The following is a 16,971-nucleotide window of genomic DNA, read 5'->3' as shown; positions in this document are numbered from 1 at the left end:
TTTTTTTTTGGTGGTACGCGGGCCTCTCACTGTTGTGGCCTCTCCCATTGCGGAGCACAGGCTCCGGACGTGCAGGCTCAGTGGCCATGGCTCACGGGCCCAGCCGCTCTGCGGCATGTGGGATCTTCCCGGACTGGGGCATGAACCCGTGTCCCCTGCATCGGCAGGTGGACTCTCAACCACTGCGCCACCAGGGAAGTCCTACTTGACATATTTTATATAATGTATCCATATCTTTTAAATGAAATATTTATTTTGGAAGAAGAAACATCCTCAAGATTAGTGTTTGCCAACTATCAGAGTGTGTGTGTTTCCACATCATCGATTATCTCGTTTCTTCTATGATAGTGCTATCAGTTCTTAAGTTGAAAGGACAGCATTTAATCATTAGTCAAATAATGAAATTTCTGGTGTCAAACAGGTATCCACAAAGGATCATTCTGCTTAACCGAGGCAGGATATTCTCCTCCAGTTACCTATTCTCCTGAATATAAAGTAATTATTTTCTGATTGATTTGAAAAATATTTTATACATATCTTACTAGAAATAGTTTTAAAAAAATTACATTTCCTGACAGCATTCCTTTGAGCCCTCTTTCTGCCTTTGCCACAGCTGATTGGTTTATTTCTAATCCAGTCTGAAATATGCCAGCCCATTCCACAAAAGCTCACTTTTAATTTTATTTAATTTTATTTTATTTTAACATCTTTATTGGAGTATAATTGCTTTACAATGGTGTGTTAGTTTCTGCTTTATAACAAAGTGAATCAGTTATACATATATCCCCATACCTCTTGCCTCTTGCGTCTCCCATTACCTGGGCTGAACTGAGTTTTGGAGAGACAAAACCTCCTTTGGATTTTTAAAAGTTCTGATGTAGCAAGGAGAAAATTCAACTTCCTTTCCTTCTTAAATCTGGCTTCTGAATAATTGCAGAAGACTTTTTTTCCTCACTGATGCAGCCCTAAGCCGCTGATACTGGGGCACAAGGCAATTCTAAGTTTGCTTTCTTATAGAACTCTAGATATTAGTCAGTGTAGTAGGTTGAATTGTGTCTCCCCAAAAGATATGTTTAAGTCCTAATTCCTGGTGCCTGTGAATGTGACTTTATTTGAAAATAGAGTCTTTGCAGATTTAATCAAGTTAAGGTGAGGTGATACTGGATTAGATGACTTCTAAATCCAATGACTGATGTCCTTATAGGAAAAAGGGAGGGCACACTGAGAAGAAGGCCCTGTGAAGATGGAATCAGAGATAGAAGTGATATAGCTATGAGTCATGGAATATCTAAGATTCCAGGGGGTCACCAGCTAGGAACAGGCGAGGAAAGATTCTCTCCTGAAGCCTTCATAGGGAGCATAGTACTACTAACATTTTAACTTCAGACTTCTAGTCTCCAAAACAGTGAGAGAATAAATTTGTGTTTGTTTAAGCTACTTAGTTTGAGGTAATATTTTATGGCTGCTGTAGGGAATTAATGCCGTGAGCAACCTGTAATTCCTCAACATTTAGCAGCTATCTTCCTTGAGACTACCCTTCCTAAAGTTTAAAAATTTGTCTAATAATATCCTCACATTTCTGTACTGTTATGACTTTGTATGTTGGAATGCATGATGAATATATCTTTTCACTCAAAGACATGTAATTGAATTCATCTATTAGTCACCACAAATTTGAAGTTTGATATTTACATTTTAAAGTAAAATAATGAACATAAAAGTTATATTAGAAACAGCTTAAAGCAGGTTGACTTTCAAAATCACAGTGTATATACATAGTATTTAATTTCACCTGAACATTTCAAAGCATACATATGCACACAAATAAAGGCTTTTAGTTAGATTCTTATTTGTTGACTATAATTCCATTTTTTTACTTGCAAGTATTTATTTGTTTAAAAGAACAATACAAATTCATATTAATACATGCAAATGGTTATTACATATGGTTATATATGTATATATATATTCTCTCAGATTATTAAGATCTACTTCAGAAGTTAAATAGATGAGAGAGAAAGAAATATAACATCATAAACTGGAAAAAATGATTCTCCTAAGCCATAATAACTAGCCCAAATAATAAAGGTTTGATTATTGAAATTTTATTATATTTCTATTTTTAGAGCATTATCTTTGTATTAGTTTCTGAATATTCAGGGCACTGTAGAATAGGAGTTAACTGAAAAAGAAAAGACAGTAGAAAGCCTTTCAACAAGTATATGGAGCTTTGGGCTATATATTTACACTATTTAAAGTAATATTTAATTAAAGATACTACAATAAAAATTAGTTTACATTTGCTGTTGCTGCTGTAACTATTCCTGGCTGCATCCTCATCACAACAGAAAGCCAAAGCTTTCTTCCACCCAGGGGTTTCTGTTTTCAGGCTTCCCTGAATAGTAGCCAGGCATTAAGAGACACCTCATTAGGATGGTCTCAAAAATGAGATGGAAGGAGGCCTGACTTGGGAGTACAGGACTCACAGCAGAACACAAGGGTCCCTGAGACTGTGAAGGAGTAAGTGTCCATGTGCTGCAAGTGTGGGTGTGTGATCAACTTTGTATGTTTATGATGACTTTTATCCATGAAACTTTGCACATCTTATTCCATTATCTTTTAACAATTTGATTGGTTGTGGACTGAGTTTATTTGTTTTTATTGTTTTTCCCTGATAGCAAAAAACAATTTTATGCCTAGATTCTAGAAGGATTTTTCTTTTCTTTTCCATGCTTTAAAATTATATGAAAATCTATATCTATTAATGTATGTATAGATATAGAAAATAAGTCTTCCTTTTTCTGTATTATATTTAGCAGCATATCTATTAAAATATTTTTACACACTAATTTTCCATATGTGAGCTATGTCTGGCCAGTCGTACCTATTACACAGTCTCTGTCTTTTCCTCCAAAATTTTGTCCTTTTTCTCTGCATTCTGAGGTATTGTTTTCAAGTAGATCCTCCATATCACTGCTTCTTTTTTCCACGCTATCAATTTGTTCTTTATTCTTTGCTTTATTTGCTTTATTCCTGCTTCATTCTTTGAAATTATTATGTCCTATATTGTTTCTAAATATTCACCCCACTTAGAATTCACTGAAATCTTTTATTATAATTGCCGTGATAACACTTCTCTTTCTACTTCCTACAGTTGTTTAATCACTGTAATTACAAATTTCCTTTTATGTTGCATCCTGACCTGAGGTGCATTTTATTTGGTTTCTATCATGTAGGCTTATATCTTTTAAAAGGTGAATAGCTAATATTTAAAAAATGGAAACTTTGAAATAAAAATTTAAATGCCCTATTTCTCTAGAACATAATTAGAATAATTGTCAATGATGGTAACACATTTCCATGTGACAATTAAGTGGAACTCAGTAGTGATTCTTCCTTTTAGATAAAACAAGCATGCACTTCCCAGAATGTCACAGTCCCCACTATTCCCTATTTATGCTTGGCCTACTTAATCTATGAATCCTTCAATCATTTGTACTTTCTTCACTTTTTAACTTTCTGAAAAAAAAAGTGATATAAGCTCACAATAGTAAATTATATATTATATAATCAAAATTTCCCTGAATATTCAGCATGGAACACAGAGCTTCCATAAAATGAAAGTGCTTTATGTTATCACACATTTACTATAAGAAATAAGAATATCAGATAATCACGGATATGAAACATTAAGTAATCAGAAAAATTAGTTTTTGTATTAACACACTAGAATTATCCTGAAAATTCTAAACATGAGGAACCAACATTATTGGAAACTATAAACATGTTTTTCCTAAAAAGAGTAACAATAAAAGCTTCGTCAAATAAATATGGCTCAGAAATCATTTTAAAAATTTTTAGCAAATTTAGTTCTTTTCCTAAAGGCTATCAGTCGCTCCTCTTTGTTTTAAAAATCAGGATCTCAGAGATATACAGCCCCACTTTTGTTATAGCATCATTCACAATAGTTGAGATGTGGAAACAACCCAAATATCTACTGCCAAATGAATGGATAAAGAAAATGTGGTATGTACATACAACAGGATATTATCCAGCCTTAAAAAAGAAGGAAATTCTGTCATTTGTGACAACCTAGATGAGCCTAGAGGTCACAGCAAGTCAAATAAGCGGGTCACAGGACAAACACTGCACAATTCCCCTTATACAAGATATCTCAAACAGTCAAACTCATAGAAGCAGAGTAGAAGGGAGGTTGCCAGGGGCTGAGGTGAGGAGGGAGTGGGAAGTTGCTCAGAGGGTACAAAGTTTCTGTTATACATGATGAATGAGTTCTAGAGATCTGCTGTACAACATAGTGCCAATAGTCAACAATACTGTATTGTGCACGTCAAAGTATGTTAAGAGGTTAGACCTCATGTTAAGTGTTCTTATGATAAAAAACAAAAAACAAGCAAACCACACGAGGAAATTTTTGGAGGTGATGAATATGTTTAGTATTTTGATTGTGGTGATGGTATCATGGGTGTATGCATATATCCAAACTCATCACAATGTATGCATGAAATGTATGCAATTTTTTTGTATATCAGTTATAATTCAATAAAGCTTAAAAAATGGGTTCTCACAGCATGTTGTAAATATATTAGCTAATCTTCATTTACAAAATAAACTTGATTATATGAAAGTGTTTATGGAGAGAACATTAAGATTCATTAAGATTCTGGTGATGATGATTTAGTTCTGTATTTATAAATAAACAATATCAAGCTTTAGTTTAAATAATAATATTCCAGGACTTCCCTGGTGGTGCAGTGGTTAAGAATCCGCCTGACAGTGTAGGGGACACAGGTTCGAGCCCTGGTCCGGGAAGATCTCACATGCCGCAGAGCAATTAAGCCCGTGTACAGCAACTACTGAGCCCAAGTGCCACAACTACTGAAGCCCGTGCGCCTAGAGCCCATGCTCTGCAACAAGAGAAGCCACCGCAATGAGAAGCCCACGCACTGCAATGAAGGGTAGCGACCACTCACCACAACTAGAGAAAGCTCGCATGCAGCAACAAAGACCCAATGCAGCCAAAAATAAATAAATAAATTTATAAAAAGAAATAATAATATTCCATTCTTTCTTCTTAAACTTTGAAATTTCTCTTTGTTTTTTAACTTGAGAGATACAGGATGCCAATTTCATTAGTTTGTGTTGATTCTAACTATATTATAAAACCATACATTCATAGTCAAATTTTAAGTTGGAAGATATTATAAAAATACTGTTCATATTAAGATTTTATGATGATCTGGGAATACTTAAATTTTAATATTTCTCATATTCTAAATTACTCATGCTAAATATCATACTACAATACATGTTACAAATAATACGACAAGCATAACAAATATATGTTTATAGTTGTGCATGCAGATGCATTTTTCTTTAAAATTCAAGCATAAGAATAATGAAATATAGAATATGTCAGTAATTAAAGACCTTTAATTTTTAAAATATATTTATAGGGCTTCCCTGGTGGTGCAGTGGTTGAGAATCGGCCTGCCAATGCAGGGGACACGGGATCGAGCCCTGGTCTGGGAAGATCCCACATGCCGTGGAGCAACTGGGCCCGTGAACCACAATTACTGAGCCTGCGCGTCTGCAGCCCGTGCTCCGCAACAAGAGAGGCCGCGATAGTAAGAGGCCCACGCACCACAATGAAGAGTGGCCCCCGCTTGCCACAACTAGAGAAAGCCCTCGCACAGAAACGAAGACCCAACACAGCCAAAAATAAATAAATAAAATTAAAAAATATATATATATTTATATATTTAATTTTTAAGTACTAAATATACTATATATGATTCCAGGTATTATAACACATATAATACATCCTAAATATCTGTGAAACTAGTAGAATATCTAAAATTCAGAGAATAGATACTATGGGTATCAAACATTAAAGTGTGTCAAAGGAATTGAAAATTAAATATGATATTGCATATCAAATTATCCAATTATTTTAATGAAGCTTTGGTGGTACAAGCAAGTTAGAACATTGTTCTGGCTCTATAAATGTACATAATGTGGAGTAAAAATAATGTTTTGATTAAGTTTTCAAACAGAAGTATTTGATAAAATTCCCCTAAGATAAATTCATAAAAATAGTTACTGAATTAGAATTATAAATAGTATGAGTTCTTGATATATAATATATTGTCATATTTATTTTCCAAAAAAGTATACATTTATAAACATTATAATTAACTAATGTTAATTAATTCAGATGTATTTTTTTCAAAATGAGTCTTAAGTAATAAGATCAATTACATAAACTAAACTAAATTTATTTTTCATGTATCCAAATAGTCTTTGCACTGAAATCTTATATTTTGTGTTAAAATAAAATAGAAAAATGTTTTACAAAACAAGGGAAAATATTAAACTGTAATTTGCCACACTTATTAATACTCAATATTTTGTTCCAGTACAAACATATTTAACATGTACTTCTAGAAAATACACTTGGTTTACATGTAATAGATGAATAAAAAGTAACAAATAACAAATAATTAAATCTTCCTAGGTGGATAGGAACTGGTTAAGACAATATTAAGATTTTATTTTGTATCTTTGAATGTTCTAATTTCAGGGCTTAAATTATGTACTAAATTATTAAATTACATTTTTAGGTCTTTGGAAAATAGAAATTATATTTAAAACTACTTAATTTTTTTTCTGTTATGCACTGAACATTTGTCATTCATTATATTCCCATTGTAGTACTCTAACTTTGTTAAGTATTTTATCCATGTTTTAAAGGATAAAATATCCCATATGATTATCAAATAATGAATCACTTACTCAATTCCATCTTTTAATCACTAAATCAGAATAACAGTAATTTATCAGATATAAAAGTGATTTTTAAATTTTTCTCATAAACTGATAACTGTATAGAGAGAAGTACTCAAACATGCAGTGTAAGAAAAAGTGATGAACTACTTTAAATCTGTATTATTTGGCAGAAGGGCATTTTTTCAGGATCCTATGGACCACCTAAGGGTGGTTTCAGGGTTCTATGAGGACTAAGTCTTGAATATAAATAATTTATTATTTCTGTCTCACTAAGCACTATTCTAATTAATATACAGTACGTTTATAAACTGCATTGAAATATAATTTTAGTGTCAAAAAACAATTTTTGGTGCCTCCTGGAGTTCAAAGTATGAATTTAAATGGACATAATTTGAGTGATTATAAGTGGTATAAATGTATAGTCCTTCTACCCATACATTTTTCTAGTTGCTCTACAGTGATGATGTAGAAATTCTTACTACTGTAGAGATACTTTTGAGACAATGCATATATAAATACTTTGTCACTTTAATCCAATTAGTGTGTCAGATTAGAAAATCAGTTCCTGCTGAGATCATGAAGGCAAGCAACATGGCACTGACTATTCAAAATAGTGAGAAGACATAATGTTGAAAGTCTGAATCAGGCTTATTAAGATCATATGGAGTGTTCCACTCATAAATTTTCCTATTAGCTTCTCTTAGTGCTGTTTATCTTTCCTATATGACATTTTTACCAATTGCATGGACTGAAAAACAAAAAGAGAATTATTATTATATCTAAGTGTCATCTTTTTACAAAGTACACAGAAAAATTTGATTTTCCTTATATGCTACTAGTTAATCTAAAATCTCGTGTTAACCCAATATTACTGTGTATGTGGTTTTTACTTTCTTTCATGTTGATAATGTATGTTACTGATGTAATAACGATGTACATATTTATCTTCAAAAATAATACAAAGACCATGAAAGCCTTTTGAAATATACAAAATAAAAAATAAAATGATGAAAGGTCAATGACTATATTTTTTCTGTTGTACATGATAAGTGACACATGTCACATTTTCTAAAAACACACAATCAATAATTTCAAATTCTTTTAACATAGTCACTCATTAAATTATAAAGAAAAAGTATATTGCCAATTTTGTTCAATACACATACACACACACATACAACCACCACCACCACCAAATCCTGAAGTTAACAATAGTTTATTTGCCAAATATTTAAAAGTTATATTGCAACTTTCCTAAAATATTTTGATTTATGTTTATTATGACCATACCTAGACCCAGAATCACATTAATAATAGTTTGTAAGCAATGGAAACAGTTTCTACTGCCTTAAGTCCAAAACTGTCTATGGTGTTATTTCCTTCTTTATATAGCACATCTGTCATACTGATGAAATTAGCAAATAAAGAATAATCTTACAAAAGAAATATAATTTGTAAGATTCAAACTAATTGCTGATTTAACAAAAAGTTAAGACAAAATATAATGCTTGCATAACTAAATCATTTTATATCAGTTTTATAAAGACTTTAATTCTGGCCATGTGAAAGTCTTCATTCATGTGAAAATTATTTTACATTGGATTATTACTAAAAAGGCTCATTATTGTATTCTTTTTTTTTTGCGGTACGCGGGCCTCTCACTGTTGTGGCCTCTCCCTTTGCGGAGCACAGGCTCCGGACGCACAGGCTCAGCGGCCATGGCTCACGGGCCCAGCCGCTCCGCGGCATGTGGGATCTTCCCACACCGGGGCACAAACCCGCGGCCCCTGCATCGGCAGGCGGACTCTCAACCACTGCGCCACCAGGGAAGCCCTATTGTATTCTTAATAAATTCATCTTATTTGGCTAAAAAGGACCATAATGAAATTTGTTTGATAGTTGCCCAGTAAACATACATTTCATAAAAAGCTGGAGAAATAAATAATAATTACATCATAATAGTCTTCGTTTACAAATATAGCTTAGTTTTCTCCTAAAAAAATTTATACTGAGCTTATGAATGTTTAGTGCTTCAGAAAATGAATGCTATGACCTCACTTAGCAATTAGTTTTCTTTCTATGCTCCATAAAATTGAAGAGATTTACAAAGCAAGTGGAAATACTTTTATAATGATGAGCCATATGGTACTTGTTTTACTATATTTATGCTTAGCAGAGAGTATAAAATTATAGTTGTTGCATTTTTTTTTTTTTTACAAAATGAGGTTACTACTTCTATTATGCTTACAAATTAGCAAAATGAGAATACCAACCACAAAAAATTCAGGTTACTTTACAAAAAAAAAAAAATGATTCTGCTGAGACTAACATTTTCCTTGAGCTGTTTTGGTTTATAAATAAGTTTTAAAATGTTTATAAACATGAAATATTATGTTTATAAAAAATTGTCCAGGTGAAATCCATGACACAGTTCATTTGATTTGGGAGGCATCTTACTCCCAGTCCAAATGTATTCTTAAAGGAGGAGAAACAGAGGCACTAACTCTGATCCCCCACTTACTCCATATCTCCTCAACTGAGTATATTTAGTTTGAAATGGATAAATTTGTACTTAGTGATAGGTTAATCTATAATTCATTATAAGAGATTGTATAGGCCCATACTTTGGTAAATTTTAATCTCCAAATGACCTGGAGAGGCAGAGTTATGTACATGAAATGTGGTAGATTTAGCTAATAAAATGTAGAAACCAAGTATGCCATTTATTAGCTGTGTGGTTATAAGCAACTTACATTTTCTGCTTGGGGGCAGCTCATATGCCTTAAAGCAGATGGTAAAAAAATATTAAAAATACAATTTTTTTTCAAATTATAATAGGAAGTCTTAGGAGCATTTTAAGCAAAAATTATTTACCTAGTTCACATAAAATTTGAACACTTTCACCTCTTACGCATTGGCCACAGAGGGGCCAACATAATGAAATGATCCTAGGAGAACAATGATCAAGTATGTTGGTGATAACACATAAAAAGAAGATTGCATTTCATCTCACCTCAGAATAGAGTGAGGATGGATCAAATATTTTTTAATATTAAAATAGTCATCAGTTGAGTGAAAACTCACCCACAGTATTAACATAATTATGCCAATTTTCTGAGGATGACAAATATTTACCACTACTATGAACATATTTTAAAATCACAATAGGTCTTGTTTACAATGTCTTAGCTATGCAATCTCAGTTTGAAAATCATCATACTATGCCCTCATCTCAAGCAATAAAAGGCAATGAAAAGTTTATATGTAGAATTTTCTCTCTTAGAAAATACATAAAATATATATGCCAGCTATTCTTTTAGTAATAATTTAGTATATATTTATGTTATTTTGGCGCTACACAATCAACATCTCATAATCAGAGCCCATTAGTTTGTTACCATACTCACAAAATGATAAATTACTCTCACAGCCTTCAGTTCCATCTAGTTTTGAATACTAGATCAAAGTAGCATTTTATAATGAGAGTAGGGCTGAACTCAAGCTCATGGTCATTGCACTGAATTAAAGAGTAAAAACATTACACTAGTTTCAAAATAAATAGGATAAACTATCAGGTATTTGCAGAAACAGAGAACGGAGCATAAACCAGGGAAACTTTCTAGTAGTATTTTTATTTTCCATAAGTCAGAAAGATTAGCTTTCCTTTGTATAACAATGTGCTATCATTTTGTAGTGCTAACAGAAATGATTAAATCAAAAAATGTAAATGTAATCAGTTTTAAAGCCATCTGAAGACTCATCATCTAAGATATAAATTACAGGCTTTCCACGGCTGCTGAAAACTTAATAGCCTTTATTTCTAGAATATATACTATGTTGAAAGTCTGATGTTTTACACAGCTTAATGAGAATTCAAATCAGAGTACTTGTAAAAAGAAAGTAGTGGTTCACACTTGGTCAACCATGATAAAAACCTGTTCCTACAGCTATCTGAACTACTACATAAATCCATTCTCTTGTCAATTGTAACTTGTTTCAATTGCCCCTTCATACCTTTTAAACAAAATGTAAATGGACTATTTCAGTCTATAAATGGATTAGGTCTTTTATACATAGATCTATGTTGTACATTTATTTTCAAGAGCCTCTACTGTAATGTCAGAAAGATCAAACTCCTCAATGAGCATCACAAAGATCATTTCTAAACTTTTAAAACTCCCTCTTGGAAGCACACATTTTTCATCGACTATTTTATTTATTTTTTGCTTTTATAGAGTTCTAACCTGGCATTATTGATAGCAGTGTAATCTGCCACTCTTCCCTTCTGACTGTCAGTAGTCATAAATGTGGTGTAGTTTAAAAGATGGAGCCTATTGATTCTTATACTCAGTTAATGAAAATACTTTCTCACTGCCTGAAATATTTGGGAATGTTGGCAAGAAATGTGACAAAAAAGATAAAGTATGATTAATACAATCTCAAACTTTGAAAATAAATTACTTTTACTTGAATTCTGACTGATCAATTTATAGAAAAACACTGAAGTAGGTGAGGACAGGAATTTTATATTGCTGACATATTATGAAAATGTTTGTGTCAACTAAATCCTTGATTCTCAGTATCAGTTTATAATCTGAATGGAACACATAAATAATGAAAGATATGGTTTGGGAACTCTTGTTAAAAAGAATTTAAATCATATTTTTCTACCAATCTAGTGAAAACCAGTTTTACATATTTGGATGAAAGGTTCAGAATAAAATTTGCTGCGCAGAGTGAGATCAGACTGAAAAAAAATTGTTTAAAAATTACACCTGATGAAATTTAGAGCTGTGGTCACAATAATCTTGGAGAATAGACTGTGTCAAGCATGAGAAATGTGGCTGAGGGGATATGACACAAGTGTCATAATGCATTTTGGAAGTGAAGTACCTCATGATGATGGAGGCTGGACTGAAGTGAGAAGAAGAAAGTTATCTCTATGGGCATTTTAGTAAATATATATTTCAGTAAACTAGAAGGTATTAGAGAAATGTATTAAAACGTTCCAGTAAAGAGAGATGCAGAAGAGCAACTGTGTTTTAACAAAGCCCTGTTCTCTAAAGGCCACATTTGACAGTTATATTGTTTGCTTTTTCAGTGGAGACTGAAGAGTGTCTCTATAAAATATACCTTACAGCTTCTTTAATTTTAGCTTTTTCATATGAACTGCCAAATTTTTCACATACTTGTGGTGGAATTTTCCTTAGATTTTAATATCAAACTGTGTAGAGCTGCCCTTTATATTTTCAAAAATAGTTACACATTGATTCTTGATTTCAATTTTATTCTTACCATGGATAAATATAAATATTTTTGCACTTCCAGTTATGGTAATATCTGCAATATCTAATTTGTTTCAATTTTAGCCTATTCTCCCACTTCCAATTCATCACCATCTTGTTGCTTATATTGTATGTGTGAAGAGAAGAACAAAAGGAGAGACAGAGACATAAAAATAGAGATAATTCCCATGTGTAAACTCATATGTATATTCACACAGACACACACACACTTCATCCTCCTCTCTTGCTCTCCACCACTTCTCTGACTATATACTTCCATAGTGTGTTTGTGTCACCTGCACCCAGGGTACTCTCCACAATGCAGCAAGTGCGATACACATTTTTTTACTGGAAATATCATCATATATCTTCCATGTGTAATATAATACACTTCTTGTTGGTTTTAGTTCCAAAGAAGTCAAAGTTCTTAACTAAATCTGCAATACTTTGTCTTTTCACCCCTGCCTAAATCACCAGTCTCATCTTTCAACACTCATTCCTCTCCCTCTCAACACTCTGGCCAAAATGTCTTTTAATTTTATAAGCGTGCTGCATTCTGTTCTGTTCAGGACCATTGCACATGGGTTCCTTTTCCCAAGACATTATTCCTGAGGTCTATGCTTGGCTGACATCTACTGTGCTCTTAAGTCTCGAAGAGTCTCACGATCTTCCTTTATGTGGCCTCAAAAAATACAGCGTGTCCCCTTCGTGGCTGATGTGGCCATTTTTTCTAGCTTCTTTTTCTCACTACCATGGCAAATGACTGAGGATAGAGACTTGCCATTTCTGTCCTTCACATTATTCCTAGGACTACTTCATAGATCAGCATATTGCTTAAACATGTTTGTTGCCGAAAGGAATAAACATGATGTGAAGCTATCCATGGTTAGACATGAAGTGTTCCATTTAACCCCCACCCCCTTCCCTCTTTCTCATGGGCACTGCAATCCAAATGGCCATTGCTAAACTGTCACAGTACCCATGCTTCTACCTAATGTCTGTTATTATTCCAACTTAATGAACTCTGCTCCTTTGAAGCTCCTGTAATTAAATTGTACGTGCAACTTCGGCATTGCCACCTATTGGCCTCCTGTGGAGAGTCCATGGTTTGTTATGGTTTTAGCACATGGTTTACAGTTTACCTTTTCAACCAGATGCCTGTTGCTAGCCTAGGTATTTGCATGTCCATCATCATGGACAGAGTGAGTCATATAATCTTGCCTTTGCTTTTCTCTTTGCCTCGCTTGAATTCTATTATCCAGAATCATCTTACTTCTTAGGAAAATTCCCTAAAATCATTGCTATTTTTTTCCAAAATCAATTCAGTCATTCTTTTGCATTAAAGTAGTTTAATTCCACTCAAGCATATTTTATAATCTGGAATTTATTACATGAGAATATTAATAATAGCTGCATTTACTATATGCCAGGCCAAACAGTTAATCTTCACAATAACCCTATGAGGTAAATGTCTTTTATCACTACATTCAACAAAATTTCCAGTATCACTTGTCCATTTTAGTACATTTCTCTTATTGAATTCATTCATTCACTCTTTGCTACAATGATTTTCATACACTTTCTCTCATGGGATCCCTCAACCTTATCTCTGCCCCACTACTCTCAGTGGATGACCTTTCCTCATCTTTCACTGACTGATTTCAAGCCACCCAATGGAACACTTCCACCTTCCTGCCACATCTCTCTTCAGAATCTCTGCAGGTACTCTATCCTTCCCTCCCATTATAGTGGCAGAATTGCCTCTACCAATCAGGGGAAAACTACTCTGCATGTGTCCTGAAGCCTATCCTCTTCTCTCCATGTAACTTGCCTTCTACAGAATGTCAATTATTCTTCCCCATTCTTTTATATAATTCACTTTTTCCTGTCTCCTAGTCCTTTTTATTTTTCAACTTCCAGTATCTTTTCTTTTTCCTAGAAGCTGGATACAATTAACTCTAGCAGGGCGGTGCTCAATACTATTGAAGCCTCACACTTTAGCTCTACTACTTTAATATTTGTAAATGCGAGAATGCACATTCCAAGAACCGCAAACTAAAATTTGACATTATACCAACAAGTTTACTCAATATTGATGTAATTATACAGAAGCTTAAATATATCACTCAAACTTTAATATTACAGAATTTGGCCTTCTTATAAGTCATCTTACATATAAACAAAGTTACTCTTTGCTTATCTGTCCTAACCTATGAAACGTTGCACCAACAGACTCTTCCCATAGTTCTTCACTATGTACTTAAACAGGTGATTCCTCCCACTTTCACAAGGTAAAAAAAATCGAAATCCCTATGCAGAAAAAAATGTTAATTCAGAATTACCAAATTCTGAAGTTACAGCTGATGGTACACCATAAATAAGTTTTGGGAAACTCCTATTAAAGTCTTTCACCTAAGTAGGACTATAGGAAGTTACAATGGTGACCAAAAGAAGACACAGGTTCTTCATTAAAATTTGTTTTAATGGGTCTCAAAGTTCTGTGACAGATTTTTGGTCAAGTTGTTTCCATTAGAAAGTACTGATTTTAAAAACTAATAACTTAAAATAGTCACACACATGCACACACATGTAAATGGCCCACAAGACATTCTCCTTTCCTTCTGAAGGTTTTACGATGTGTTTTATCATTAACCAGTCTTTTACTATTAAACTTAAGTGGCCAACTGAGACAAACACTTCTGAGACTGTTCTTCTACCACTGATTAAGACATGGGTGGCAGGGATTGGGGATAATATTCATTTAACCTTCTGAGCTTTTTGGGCAGACTTGGTGACCTTACCAGCTCTAGCTCTCTTTTTGTCCACTGTTTTGATGACACCCATAGCAACCATGTCTCATGTCACCAACACAAAAGTGCCCCAGACGAGGATTGTCACAGAAGCGCTCAACACACATGGGCTTGCCAAGAACCGTATCAATGGTGGTGGAATCACCACATTTCAAGAATCTGGAAGCATCTTCCAGCTTTTTCCCAGAACAACAATCAATCTTCTCATTCAGCTCAGCAAACTTGCAAGCAATTTAAGCTGTGTGACAATACAGCACAGCTGCATATTCAGCACTGCTCTGGCTGGAATTGTTCAAGATAATCACCTGGGCTGTGAAGCCCGCTGCTTCCATTGGTGGGTCATTTTTGGTGTCACAAGGCACACTGCCACAATGGACATCTTTGACAGACATGTTCTTGGTATTGAAGGCCATGTTGTCCCTAGGAAGAGTTTCACTCAAAGGTTCATGGTACATTTCAATAGAGTTTACTTCAGTTGTAACAATGACTGGAGCAAAGGTGACCACCATGCTGGATTTGAGAACACCAGTCTCCACTCAGCCCACATGGACAGTACCTACACCAACAATTTTATAGATGTCCTAGAAGGGCAGACACAAGGGCTTGTCAATTGGATGAGTTGGTGGCAGGATGCAATCCAGAGCTTCAAGTAGCATGGTTCCACAGGCACTGCCACCTTAATGGGTAGCTTTTTAATCCCTTGAACCAGGGCATGTTAGCACTTAGTTCCAGCTTGTTGTCACCATTTCAACTAGAAATTGGCACAAATACTGCTCTGTTGGGGTTGTAGCCAATTTTCTTAATGTAAGTGTTGACTTCTTAAAGATTTCCTTGTATCTCTTCTGGCTGTAGGGTGGCTCAGTGGATCCATCTTTTTAACACCAACAATTAGTTGTTTCACACCCAGTATGTAAGCCAGAGGGGCATGCTCACAGATCTGCCCATTCTTAGAGATACCTGCTTCAAATTCAGCATCACCAGCAGCAACAATCAGGACACTGCACAGTCAGCCTGAGATGTACCTGTAATCATGTTTTTGATAAAGTCTCTGTGTCCTGGGGCATCAATGATGGTCACACAATACTTGTTGGTCTTGAATTTCCACAGGGAGATATCTATCAGTAGTGATACCAAGCTCAGTTTCAGCTTTCAGTTATCCAAGACCCAGGCATACTTGAAGGAGTTCTTTCCCATATCAGCAGGCTCCTTCTCAATTTTTTTGATGGTTTTTTTGCTGATTCCACCACATTTGTAGATCAGGTGGTCAGTAGTGGTAGACTTGCCTGAGTCTACATGTCCAATGATGATGATGTTGATATGAATTATTTCCTTTCTCATTTTGCATTAGATTTAGCAGTGGTTTTCATGACACCTGTGTTCTGGTGGCAAACCCATTGTGAAAAAGCCTTCCTATTCCTTTTAATCAATATTCAATATTCAAACATGGGCTGATTGCTCCCACATTTAAAAAAAGAAAGGAAAATAAGATTCATCAGACACCATGTTCTCTTCCAGCTCCCTTCCACTGACAGCTAAGTTCAAAGAGAAACTGACCATACCTATAATTTCTATTTCTCCATCTCTCATGCCTCTACCTCTGCTCTTACATGTCATATTTCCCCAAAACCTTCATTTTTCACTCTGACTGCTCACCTAGATGATTTAATCTCCCCACAAGTTGTCAAAAATAGTCAACTCTATTATACTGACTCTGAGCTGTAAATTTCTTTAATATTTAACATCAAAAAGGTAATTCACTTTTAGATTAACTGCATGTCATATTTCTACTGGAAATTTTAATTTATTGTTTCTTTCTGTGTGGTACAAAAATAATGGTGAATATTACACATATAGCATCTTCTATATGAAGAAAGACAGAATTGGCATAAGCAAACATATGTTGATTCTCCTCTCAATTCCAAACCTGTATCTGAGCAATAGTTACATGCAACTTTTCCTCAACATCTGTAGATGGAGTTCTCTCAAGCATCTTGTGTTCATCAAATAAAAAAGGAAATCCATGTAGTACATTAATCACATATGCTCCAACTCTAGTTTTTACCATTAAA

The 16,971-nt window shown here is 34.2% G+C and overlaps 1 pseudogene across 1 annotated transcript; it reads right to left on the bottom strand.

Annotated features, from left to right (window-relative positions):
- Nucleotides 1-14,849: 14,849 nt before the first annotated feature.
- LOC307060750 (elongation factor 1-alpha 1-like) lies at nucleotides 14,850-16,240 on the bottom strand (annotated as a pseudogene). The gene has a single exon. The product of its transcript is annotated as an elongation factor 1-alpha 1-like (transcript).
- Nucleotides 16,241-16,971: the final 731 nt, after the last annotated feature.

Source organism: Hyperoodon ampullatus (genome assembly GCF_949752795.1).
Source record: "Hyperoodon ampullatus genome assembly, chromosome: 1".
NCBI lineage: Eukaryota > Metazoa > Chordata > Mammalia > Artiodactyla > Ziphiidae > Hyperoodon > Hyperoodon ampullatus.
Note: the sequence above shows the minus strand (reverse complement) of the source record. Positions and strands in the feature narration are given on the sequence as shown.